This window comes from Onychomys torridus, chromosome 9 (assembly GCF_903995425.1).
Source record: "Onychomys torridus chromosome 9, mOncTor1.1, whole genome shotgun sequence".
Classification (NCBI taxonomy): domain Eukaryota; kingdom Metazoa; phylum Chordata; class Mammalia; order Rodentia; family Cricetidae; genus Onychomys; species Onychomys torridus.
The window spans coordinates 92,499,453-92,510,502 of NC_050451.1; the positions used below are offsets into that span (position 1 = coordinate 92,499,453).

General features: G+C 41.5%; 1 pseudogene; it reads left to right on the forward strand.

Annotated features, from left to right (window-relative positions):
* Window positions 1-1,451: 1,451 nt before the first annotated feature.
* Window positions 1,452-2,077, forward strand: LOC118590793 (annotated as a pseudogene).
* The last annotated feature ends 8,973 nt before the right edge of the window (window positions 2,078-11,050 follow it).

The following is an 11,050-nucleotide window of genomic DNA, read 5'->3' on the forward strand; positions in this document are numbered from 1 at the left end:
GGAGTGAAATACATATCTTGTCACATACATGTATTGATTCTGTTCTCACAGTTTGTGTCCTCCTATTTAATTTATCTAAAGGGAATTACTTTTACAGAATTTTATCTTCCTTCATCATCCAGGTCAAGGAATTTTAGTATAGCCACAGAATTATGCAACTGTCATGAGAGTGTAATCCCAGAGCATTTCCTTAAAGAGACTTTTACCTAATCAGTTACCTCCCCTTCCAGTGCCCAGCCCCACGCCCCAACTCATCTACTTAATTTCTCTGTTATTTGTCCTTTCTTGGACATCTTGTACAAATTGAATCACACGATGTGAGTTCTTTTGTGTCTGTTTTGTTTAGAGCAACACTTTCATGTATAGTTATGTGGTGCATGCAGGTTTTCATGTGGATATACAAATATGTGTGTGTAGGCACACATGCACATGCGTGTTTGCATATAAAGGCCCAAGATTCTATATCAAATATTTTTCTCAATTGTTTTTCATCTTACTGTTTTTATAGAATATGTTTTAATACTAGCAACATTTTGGGGTCACAGCAAGAATTATTTTGTTCTTTGACAATTTAGTCGTATCTCACTGAACTTGATGCTCATCAGTTTAACAGGCTAGATGCCCAAAGAGCTCTAGTGTTCCACCTGTCTCACATGACACCCGCTCCGTTGGGATAACAGATGTATGCCACCATACCTGGCCTTTCCTCTGCTTCCCCTGTCCAAAAGAACTGTTGCATTGTATGGATATCCCACATTTCGTATAGCTATTTTTCATCTTATGGATTTTTGGATTATTTTCATTTTGACTATTATGAATAATACTTCTCTTTCTCCCCACCTCGTGTGTGTGTGTGTGTGTGTGTGTGTGTGTGTGTGTGTGTGCAGACAAGTTTTGCTTAATAGCTGAGTTGTTAAGAGACATGATAAACTTACATTTAACATTTTAAAAAGCTTCCAAAACATTTTACAAAGCTGTTGCAACACTTGACATTCTTTTCTGAAGCACAGAGGCCTCTGGGGTTCTACGCTCTTTGCAGCACTTGTTAACTGTTGTGTTTTCTTTTCGTTCCTCCTTCCTTCCTTCCTTCCTTCCTTCCTTCCTTCCTTCCTTTCTTTTTTCTTGCTTTCTTCCTTCCTTCCTTCTTTCCTTCCTTTCTTTTTCTTCCTTCCTTCCTTTTTCTTTCTTTCTTTCTTTCTTTCTTTCTTTCTTTCTATTTTTTTTTTACCATGGTTACTTTAGTGGGAGTGGGTATGATGGTGTCTCACTGTGATTTTGATTTTGATTTTCCTAATAGTTAATATGGTCTACAAATACATGTTCATTTTGTTGGCAATTTTAATCAATTTATTTATTTATATAGTATTGACCTATAAGAGTTCATATGAATTTATATAAGAATAGATCCCCTTGGTCTGAGAAGAGCGGGAGGAGGTGGCGGCCTCGGGAAGATGTCTCGATCCAGCTCAACCTCCAGCTCGGGCTCCAGCACCAGCACAGGCTCAAGCAGTGGTTCCAGCTCCTCTTCTGCGTCCAGCCGCTCAGGAAGCTCCAGCACTTCCCGAAGCTCCAGCTCCAGCAGCTCCTCCGGCTCCCCAAGCCCGCTCCAAATCCAAACCACCTAAAAGAGATGAAAAGGAGGAGCCCTTCACCTAACCCACCCAAGTGCACATTGGGAGGCTCACCAGGAATGTGACCAAGGATCATATCATGGAAATATTTTCTACTTATGGGAAAATTAAAATGATTGACATGCCTGTAGAAAGGATGCATCCTCATCTATCCAAAGGCTACGCATATGTGGAGTTTGAGAATCCAGATGAAGTGGAGAAGGCGCTGAAACACATGGATGGAGGACAAATTGATGGCCAAGAGATCATTGCAACTGCTGTGTTGGCACCCTGGCCTCGGCCACCCCCACGGCGATTCAGCCCACCCAGGATGATGCTTCCGACGTCTCCCATGTGGCGCAGGCCACCCCCACGAATGAGAAGGAGTTCTCGCTCCCCAAGGCGCAGGTCCCCTGTGCGTAGGAGGTCTCCATAGGAGCCGCTCCAGCTCCAACTCCTCCCAATAAGCAGGGACCTTGATTCGCACCTCTGTAACTTATGTTTCCCCAACTCAGTTTTGTCCTTTCTCTAGCCAAGTGAGGGTCTGTAGGGAAGGATCCCATACCAGGTGGGCTTTGAAGACAGCAGTGGAGATGTTTCCTCTGCAGGAGGATTCTGTTGATTCAGGACTGTGCCCATAGAGGTACCCTGTAGTTTTCTGGCTAGAAAGTTCACCCTTCCAGTTCTTGAGAATGCGCTTGGTAGCAGAGCCACCTGGGACAAGCAAGCCTTCAAATGGCAATACACCGTTTTCCACAGGTGACCTGGGACCAGCCGGGCAGCCTGGTCGTGCCCTGCTCTGTCCCCCTTCAGAGTCCTCTTTAGGGTTAAACACCTTTCTCTCTTCCTGTCCCAGTGTCTGTTACTCTCTGAAATTGGTGAACCAGTTCTACAGGGTCCTCATGGCACCTCATTATCACCTGCCATTCATGGTGGTGTTGCAGGGTAACCTTGGCAATGTACACATTGCTTTGTTTTGCTTTATTGTACAGTCAGTACTATACAATTTGTTTTGAGTTTTATAACTTTGTAGCATTTTAGATAAGGTTGTGTTTGTACTTGTGTAGAGTGAAAGGACTGTTGAATAAACCTAGGATTAGAATGCAAAAAAAAAAAAGAATAGATCCCCTTAATAAATGTGTGCTTTGTAAATCCTTAAATGTTTTATTCATCCCAAGGTTCATCCTGAGAGTTTTTTTTCTCCCCAGAGAAAGTGTCCCGATGGTTCTATAGATCAGGCTGCTCTCGAACACACAACCTCCTACCTCAGCTTCCTAAGAGCTGGGCTCACATGCTCTATCATCACATCCAGTTCTCTTCCTATTTTCTTAGAAGAGCGAAAATATGAGAGAAAGGAAAAGAGAAAGGAAGGAAGGAAGGAAGGAAGGAAGGAAGGAAGGAAGGGAGGGAGGAAGGAAGACGCACGCACGCACTACCTATGTAGGGTAACTCAGCCCTCTTCATGTATGCATGCCCACACAGACACACATATACATATAATTGAAGTAAAATAAATTCTTAAAAAAAATTATCATGTGGCTAACATTGTCCAATTAACAGGATCTATAATCTCCTAGAAGACAAGCCTCTAGCAAGTGTATAAGGGAATTTTCCAAATGTGTTGAGAGGGAAGACCCACTAGGAATGTGGATGGGGCCATACCACAGACTGGTGTCCCAGACTCAATGAAAAAATGAGACTGCTGGGCGTTGGTGGCACACACCTTTAATCCCAGCACTCAGGAGGCAGAGCCAGGTGGATCTCTGTGAGTTGAAGGCCAGCCTGGGCTACAGAGTGAGTTCCAGGAAAGGCACAAAGCTACACAGAGAAATCCTGTCTCAAAGCACCAATAAAGAAAGAAAGGAAGGAAGGAAGGGAAGGAGAGAGAGAGGGAGGGAGGGAAGAAAGAAAGAAAGAAAGAAAGAAAGAAAGAAAGAAAGAAAGAAAAGATAAATTGACTGAACTGAATACCAGCACTCATTTCTCTAGGCTTCCTGACTGGAGGGGAAGGAACCAGCTGCCTCTGTCTCCTGCCGCTGTGCCTTCCTGACCATGACACAATGTACCGCCAAACTGTAAGGCAAAATAAACTTCATTCCTTAAAAAATGTGCCATGGTGTTTAGATTCTAAAGAAAATGGAAAATGTCACAGAAGTGAAGAAAAGAAGCATGGTCATTAAACTTTTGATCTAAAATAAAATGTAAATGCATGAGTTAATGTTTATGTGTGCTTTTAAATAAATAGAGACTCAAAGTTTTAAAAAAATATCTCAAATTTATACATATGGTTAGTAATTAGATGAAATAAGCTAAAATATTAATACCTTTATTATTCATTAATGAGCAAACAAGTGATTTTAGCATCTCAGTATTTTTATTGTAATTTGAAAATTGTGTACAATAAAGGATTATTATTTAAAGTGGGACTATCTCTAATAAAGATCAGTCACTTTTAGAAACAGCTTTGAATAATATGGAAATCATGAGAATAAAAATTAGGGAAAAGATTTGACAACCGAGTCAGTGAGGAAATCTGTTAGCACAGATGAGGGGAGTGTCTGTGACGTCTAGTCTTTATTGTCAACTTGATATACACGAGAGGAGAAAGCCTCAACTACAGAACTGCTTCTATTAAATTGTCTGTAGGCCTGTCTGGAGGGTCTGTGGGCAGTTCCATCGCTAAGCATGTCAGCCTGCTTGACATAAGAAAGCTGAAAACATGCTAAGCAGAGAGGAAGCCAGTGAGCAGCATTCCTCCATTATCTCTGCTTCATGGTTTCTTCCTCACGATGCTGCCTTGAGTTCCTGTCTTGGCTTTCCTCCATGCTGACAGTAACTTGAAACTTCTCCCCAGGTTGCTCATGGTTATATTGTTTATCACAGTAACAGACATCAAACTAAATCAGTGTCAGAGGCTGGGCAAGATGAAGTGTGCCAGGTTCTAACTTCCCTTCAGAAGTTGTAAATATGAAAGAAAAAGGGAAAATCCAGCATAACTGTATCAAATTAACTAAGAGAACCATGAAATATTTAATATCAAGTATTACAAGAAAATTGGGGCAAAGCATCAGACACTAAAACCTGAGGGCTTTGTGCTATGCCACACTGCAAAGTCAGGACAATGTCATATATATTTATTTATGCATTTTCTTAGCTAATAAACATTCATCCAAGTAAGAATCACACTGCGCTGTACTTTTCTCCATATTGCATTTCCTTGTCAGTAGAACAGGGCCGTGCTGATGTGCCTAATGTTAGCGTTTGGACTCCGGCCAGCCTGGTTTCACATCCCTGTGTTCCTCCGCGGAGCACTCTGCGCAACTGTGGATCGCTTCTCTAGCCTGTCTCTCCAGTGAGACAGCTAACGTTATTATCTAATCTAATTATCTAGATGGTAACAACTACCTCAGAGACCTAACACAAAAAAAACAGGAGACTAGATACAGAGGCACCGTCCCTTACACATAATAACCTTGCCGCAACTTTGATACAATTGTTCTTGCTGTTTTCCTCATAGGACTGAGGTGTCTTGAACTTTTTAAGAAGTGGCCGAGGACGAGTCTTGATCCTCGTGTAGTTTTCAAAATATTTGTGTTTATAAAGTAGGATTTTAGTCACTGGTTGATTCATTCCCTCAGCAAACATTTGTTAAGTCCAACCCATGTATCCAATTAGTATTCTAGGAAATAGAAGGATAAATTAGATACTGGCCTTCTAAGAAGCAGATGGAGAGATAAACATTCATTTCCAGTGGGTATGGCAATGCAGGTACCTAGGTGCTGACACAGGTACCAGCTGACTCCTAGGGAGCTTGTGGGTATGACGCTCTGCTCAGGTGTCAGTGAAAAGGGAACCAGAAAGTTACTTCCCATAGTCAGAACAAACATCAACTTTCCAGTCTATGAATTGATACAAGTTTCACATACTTTAGCAAATGTGCTCTTTATTATGTCATCCTTAGTCCAACTCATTACTTTCTCTGGGAATTTTAAATATAAGCAAAGCCTTTCACATGTCATACAGAAAAAGATCCAGCCATCTTCAAGTATGTTTTATGAACATATCACAAATTCTGCTCAAAGAAACTTTACAGTCAAGTGAATTTTGGAAATAAGTAATTGTATTATTCAGGGTTCTCTAGAGGAACAGAATTTATAAAATGTGTGTGTGTGTGTGTGTGTGTGTGTGTGTGTGTGTACATATTTATTAAAATGGTATATATGGTTTTCAACCTATGGGTTGTGACCCTTTTGCAAGTCAAATGATGCTTTTTTTAATTTATTTATTTGTTTGTTTATTTTAGGGGTAAGATGGAGGAATTAAGTTTGACTTTATTTTAAGATATGTCATAAAAGCTGCTTTGGATCTGCCAAGGTAGATGACAAATCCATTTAAAATACAATAGCAAATGACTCTTTTATAGGGGTCTTACACCAGGTATCCTACATATCAGATACTTACACTAAGATTCATAGCAGTAGCAAAATTATAGTATGAAGTAGCAATGAAAATAATTTTACAGTTGGAGGTCACCAGAACATGAGGAACTGTATTAAAGAGTCATATAGCATTAGGAAGGTTGAGAACCACTGGCTTACGGGCTGTGGTCCAGCTAGTCCAACAATGACTGTTTATCAATGGAAGTTCCAAGAATCCAGTAGTTGTTCAGTTCACAAGGCTAGATGTCTCAGCTGGTCTTCAGCATACCCCAGAATCTCAGAGAAGTAGGCAGTAATGTCCATGAAGAAATGAACTTGCCAGAGAAAGCAAGAATGAAAGCAAGCAGGCAAAGAGAGAAACCTTCCCTCTCCCGCGGCCTTTATGTAGGCTGCCACTAGAAAGTGTGGTCCAGATTAAAGACGGATCTTCCCACCTCAAGAGATCTGGATTAAAAGTAGGTTTCCCCACTTCAAATGATTTAATTTAGAAAAAAAAAAAAATCTCTCACAGGTGTTCCCAGCCCCTTGGGTCTTTGTGAATTCCAGATGTGGTCTAGCTGACACCAAGAACAGCCGTCACAGGGACGTTTTCACCTCTTAAAACATTATCATGCTGCTGACATTTACAGGCTCCAAGAAGGCTTGTTTAGATTTTTAACTTGGACTTTCTCAAATAGCAACAACAATTAAAAGTAAAAACCTAGCTGCAAGTTCGTTAATGATCTGAGGTTTGTGGACTTCTGTGAAACCCTGTCTAATTTTCCAGGCAGACCTCTGTGTGTTTTCAGACATGTCAATTTTTAATGCAGAGAGACCTGGGAGGGGTGATACTCTCTGTGATAGTTTGAGGATCTTTCCAGTGAACATATCCCAAGGTCGGCATGGTGGAAGTAACAGCAGGACAAGCCAAGAAGTTAAAATGCACAATGTACAGCAAGAAACATCGCAGTGTTGAGGAAGACGTCACCGCTTAGCCGAGAGGTTAGCCTGGTGAGAGCTCAGGCCGCTTGACTTTTATCCTATGATGTACATGTTTTTAGGAAATGATTGAACGATGAAAAGACATGCTCCTGGGACAGTTCTCCCTACCCCGGCCCCACCCCTTAGCGCTTGCGTTCATTCATTAAATTTCTAATTACTTTCAAATTAGAATCTCCCGGAGGTGTGAGATAGTCCACCAAACCATTTGACAGCTCAAAAACTCTACTCTTCCAGGAAAATATAAAAGGCTTGAATAGGGAGAGGGCTCAACAGCTGTGCTGTGCAAAGCATTCCAGGGTGAAATCCCATGGGCTCTGGTATTGAGAGAAGTGTTGTGATACACAGAGAGAGTGCTCAGGGCAAGCGACAGTCAGGGGCAGAAGTGTCCAGACATCTGCTTTCTCTCTCTTTCTACCACCCACACTGTATGCTGCACATCTCTGTGTCCTTACACTACAGTAACAAAAAAAAAATTAACTAAGGTTTACTTTTTAATTAAATGTAGCACCACTTAAGAAGATGTATACTAATCTGAGGCCAAATCTGCCACCCTCAGCTTTACAAGATGCTGGCCCCAGCAGAGCCTGTACAGCTCTCGATAAGAGCAGCAAGGAGCAAGGTGCAGGTCCCTCAGCGATAACCTCCTGACTCCAACATTATAGGTCTTTCTGCTGGAATTGAGTTCTACATCTTACTCGATGGGTTATTGTCACAGATGAGTAATGAACGCACCCTGCCAGAGTCCCAGGGTGCAGAAGGAAGGAGGTGGGTCAGGCCATGAGGAGGCCCAGCTGCAGGCCCCGGGCAGGCAGATAAAGGGAGACAGGCCCGTTAAAGGTACGGGGACACCGGTGACTGCTCCAGACCAGCCGCTGGGAGCAGCCTGGGGCTGAGCCTGCTGGTTGGGGCTCACAGCAAATGCATTAATCACAATGCTCCCTGGGCTAATGGGCAGTGCAGGGGCAGCAGCCCAGGCTAGCAGAACAAAGGCAGAGTGTGATGAAGAGGGCACCAGTTGGGAGTTACAGTGTTGGTTTTCAGAGGTCGAAATAAAACAAATGACAGTTACCAAGAACACAAATTGCTTGCAGAGGAGGCAATGAGGAACACCGTGAGGCCATTGTTCACTCTTGCTGTCCTCTGAGGAGTGGGTCTGGACTTGGTTCTTTCCGTTGTCTGATTCCCCTGCAGCCTCCTAAGGACCTTAGAGTGACAGGCATCCTTTTAAAGGAACAAGGTTGCAGGCATCATATGACTTCTAACATTTATGGATATAATTTTTAAAATGATGCTTCAGGTAATTCCTGGACATTGAACTAAGAATTTAAGGTCTTTGAATGGAATGCCTTTAAGTTGTAGTTGAATTGATTTGTCAAAAACAGTCTGATAAGTCCATTTGTGTGCATTTTGGGGCCTCATGTGACTGTTTCCTCCTCAGATTCCTGAGAAAGGATAGGTCTCTAGGCAAGCACAGCAAAATTTCAGAGCCAAAATTGAAAATAGGTGGCCTAATGATTTCTCTTGGCTGAGGATAGTGTCTGTGTTTATGAGCATCCTTGTAGACATGAGTAAACCAATTGGCATCTTCTCTTAGATTTTTTTATAGCACTTGTGTGTTTAATTGGTAGTCCTTGCCAGAAGGGAAAAAAGAAAAAAGAAAAAAAAAAAAAAAAGCTCTTGTAGTCTCCTTCTGTGAAATAATAGCTCTCATACTTGTTTTATAAAGTTTTAAATTAGCAATTAGGGAGAGGTCTCAGTGGGTATAGTGCCTACTTCTCAAGTTAGAAGACCCTTGTAAGAAGACAAGCATGGGGTTGAATTTCTCAAACCCCAGTACTGGGAGGGGAGGGAGAAGGTAGACACATCTCTAGAGATCACTACCCTGCCCCCAAGTCTAGCCCAAATGGGTTTAATGAAAGACCTTGTCTTTGTATGTGTGTGTGTGTGTGTGTGTGTGTGTGTGTGTGTGTGTGTGTGGCAAGGCAATAGGGGAAATATAATTAACACTGATCTCTGGCCTTCATGAGTGAGCATATTCTCATACACCATGAAGACACAGTCAGACAAACAGATAGACAGACAAACACACACACATACACACACACACACACACACACACACACACACACACGTGCTCACGCCAGTCAGAATTTCTTGAAGAAAAAAAAAGAAGAGACGAAATCAATCAGTACACCAAGCAATCAATCCTACATAGACAAGCAGGAGGGCCCAAGCGTCTTCCCTGTTAAACTAAAAGTAACTCATGAAGGTGCTGGCACCAAGTGACAGAGTGTGATGAGCTTTGGTCTAGCCAGTCACTGGGACCAGAGACAGGACAGTCTCCTGCATTTCTATATGAATGCTTAAATTATGTTAAAGACCAATGGCCTGGAATCGCTATGTTTTCACTTTGTGATTCGGGCCTGTTTTGTAGATAATGTGCAGCCTTTCCACATTCAGCAGCAGTAGCATACTGCCATCCCCGCTTCCCACCTACAAACCCGATGCTGATTACGGAGAGAGGCAGCACATCAGGGAATCAAGCTAAATGTCAGCATCCAGTTCCACTTTGCCAATTGCTAATTGTTGGGCCTTTGGCAAGTGGTTCTGTTTGGTAGTAGAAGGGACCTCTTCTCATCTGTAAAACACAGACTTGGCAGTAGGGTTTTTATTGACTCCTTGTTCATTAAGCTCAAAGATAATTAAATTAATTTTTTTCAAATGTCTCTTCTTGCCTTTGAACAAGAGATAATCCCAGGTGAGAAAAAATTACTATGAAATAAAATAGGCTAACTATTCCAATAGAATACTTACAGTAAGTTCATATCTACATGAGACGAAACAGGCCTGTGTGTTAAACATAGGAAAATTCTAGATCGTGAGATAATGATGTATATTATACCAGCAGTAGCAAAAACACACACTTTAGTATAGTTTATGGCTGCTCATTTACAGAGAGGCTTTCTTATGACTTCCTCTTGATGCCTATCTTGTTTATTATTGCTTCCTTACTGACTGAAATCTGACCCTTACTCATCATTATAATATGTTGAACCTGAGCCTGAAGCAGATGAGCCTCCCTCTGCATAGCCTAGGAATCAATGTGTGTACTATGTACAGAACCATCCCGCCGTTGAGGGTGCAGAACCCTCCTAAATCCTCAGACACCATTAGGATGAGTACATTTGAATTCCATGGCCCTGGAAAGAAAGGAAGTGAGCCAGGGAGATAACAGTTGCTCAAACTTCTAAAGTCTGTGCTACCATTAGAGTAGATCAGTGAATTCCACTTTGAGACAGCAAAGAGACGAGAAAAGGAGTATATCGCAATTTGAAAATCAATTCTGCTAGTTAACCTTCAACCCTTGGTAGTACCCTGTAGGCTCAGGTCAAATGGGTATTTATGGATGTTTTTTTTTTAATGCTAATAGGTAGGATAATCATAGTATTACATTTATTTTTAGATTTTAAAATAATCACATTGGCTTCAGAAATACAGAAAGTTCACAGTTTCTAAAACCTTGAGGTAAAAATTAATCATAAGACTGTACATAATCTTAAAATACCAATTTGGTCTAAAGATACTGACTATGGAAAAACAAAAGGAAATGTTATTTAGCTCCAGAGCATGCTTTATAATGCATTAAAGACTGATAGGACACATAGGCAAGTGGAAGAAAACTCCATCATGAATTAAAGACTGTTGGACAGTTCTAATCACAATAAGCATGTGTGATTATTTCCTCACCACACAATGAAATCGTTCCAACAACTTGGTCTTTTGAAATGAGATTCTCTTTTCAGAATTTTCCATGGCTTAGGCCACTACACATTTCCATGCATTTACAGCGCAGCTCAAAAGAAACCAAGTTCTTGTTAGAATTTAAAACACAGGATCCGTTTCTGGCCAGCAGTCTTGTTGCTGTGCATTCCCTGAAGTGTATCCCATCTGCTTTGGGGAGCTCTCATTGCAATATGCAGTGATTGCAGGGTAAGCACACCACTTTCCTGTCAATACTTT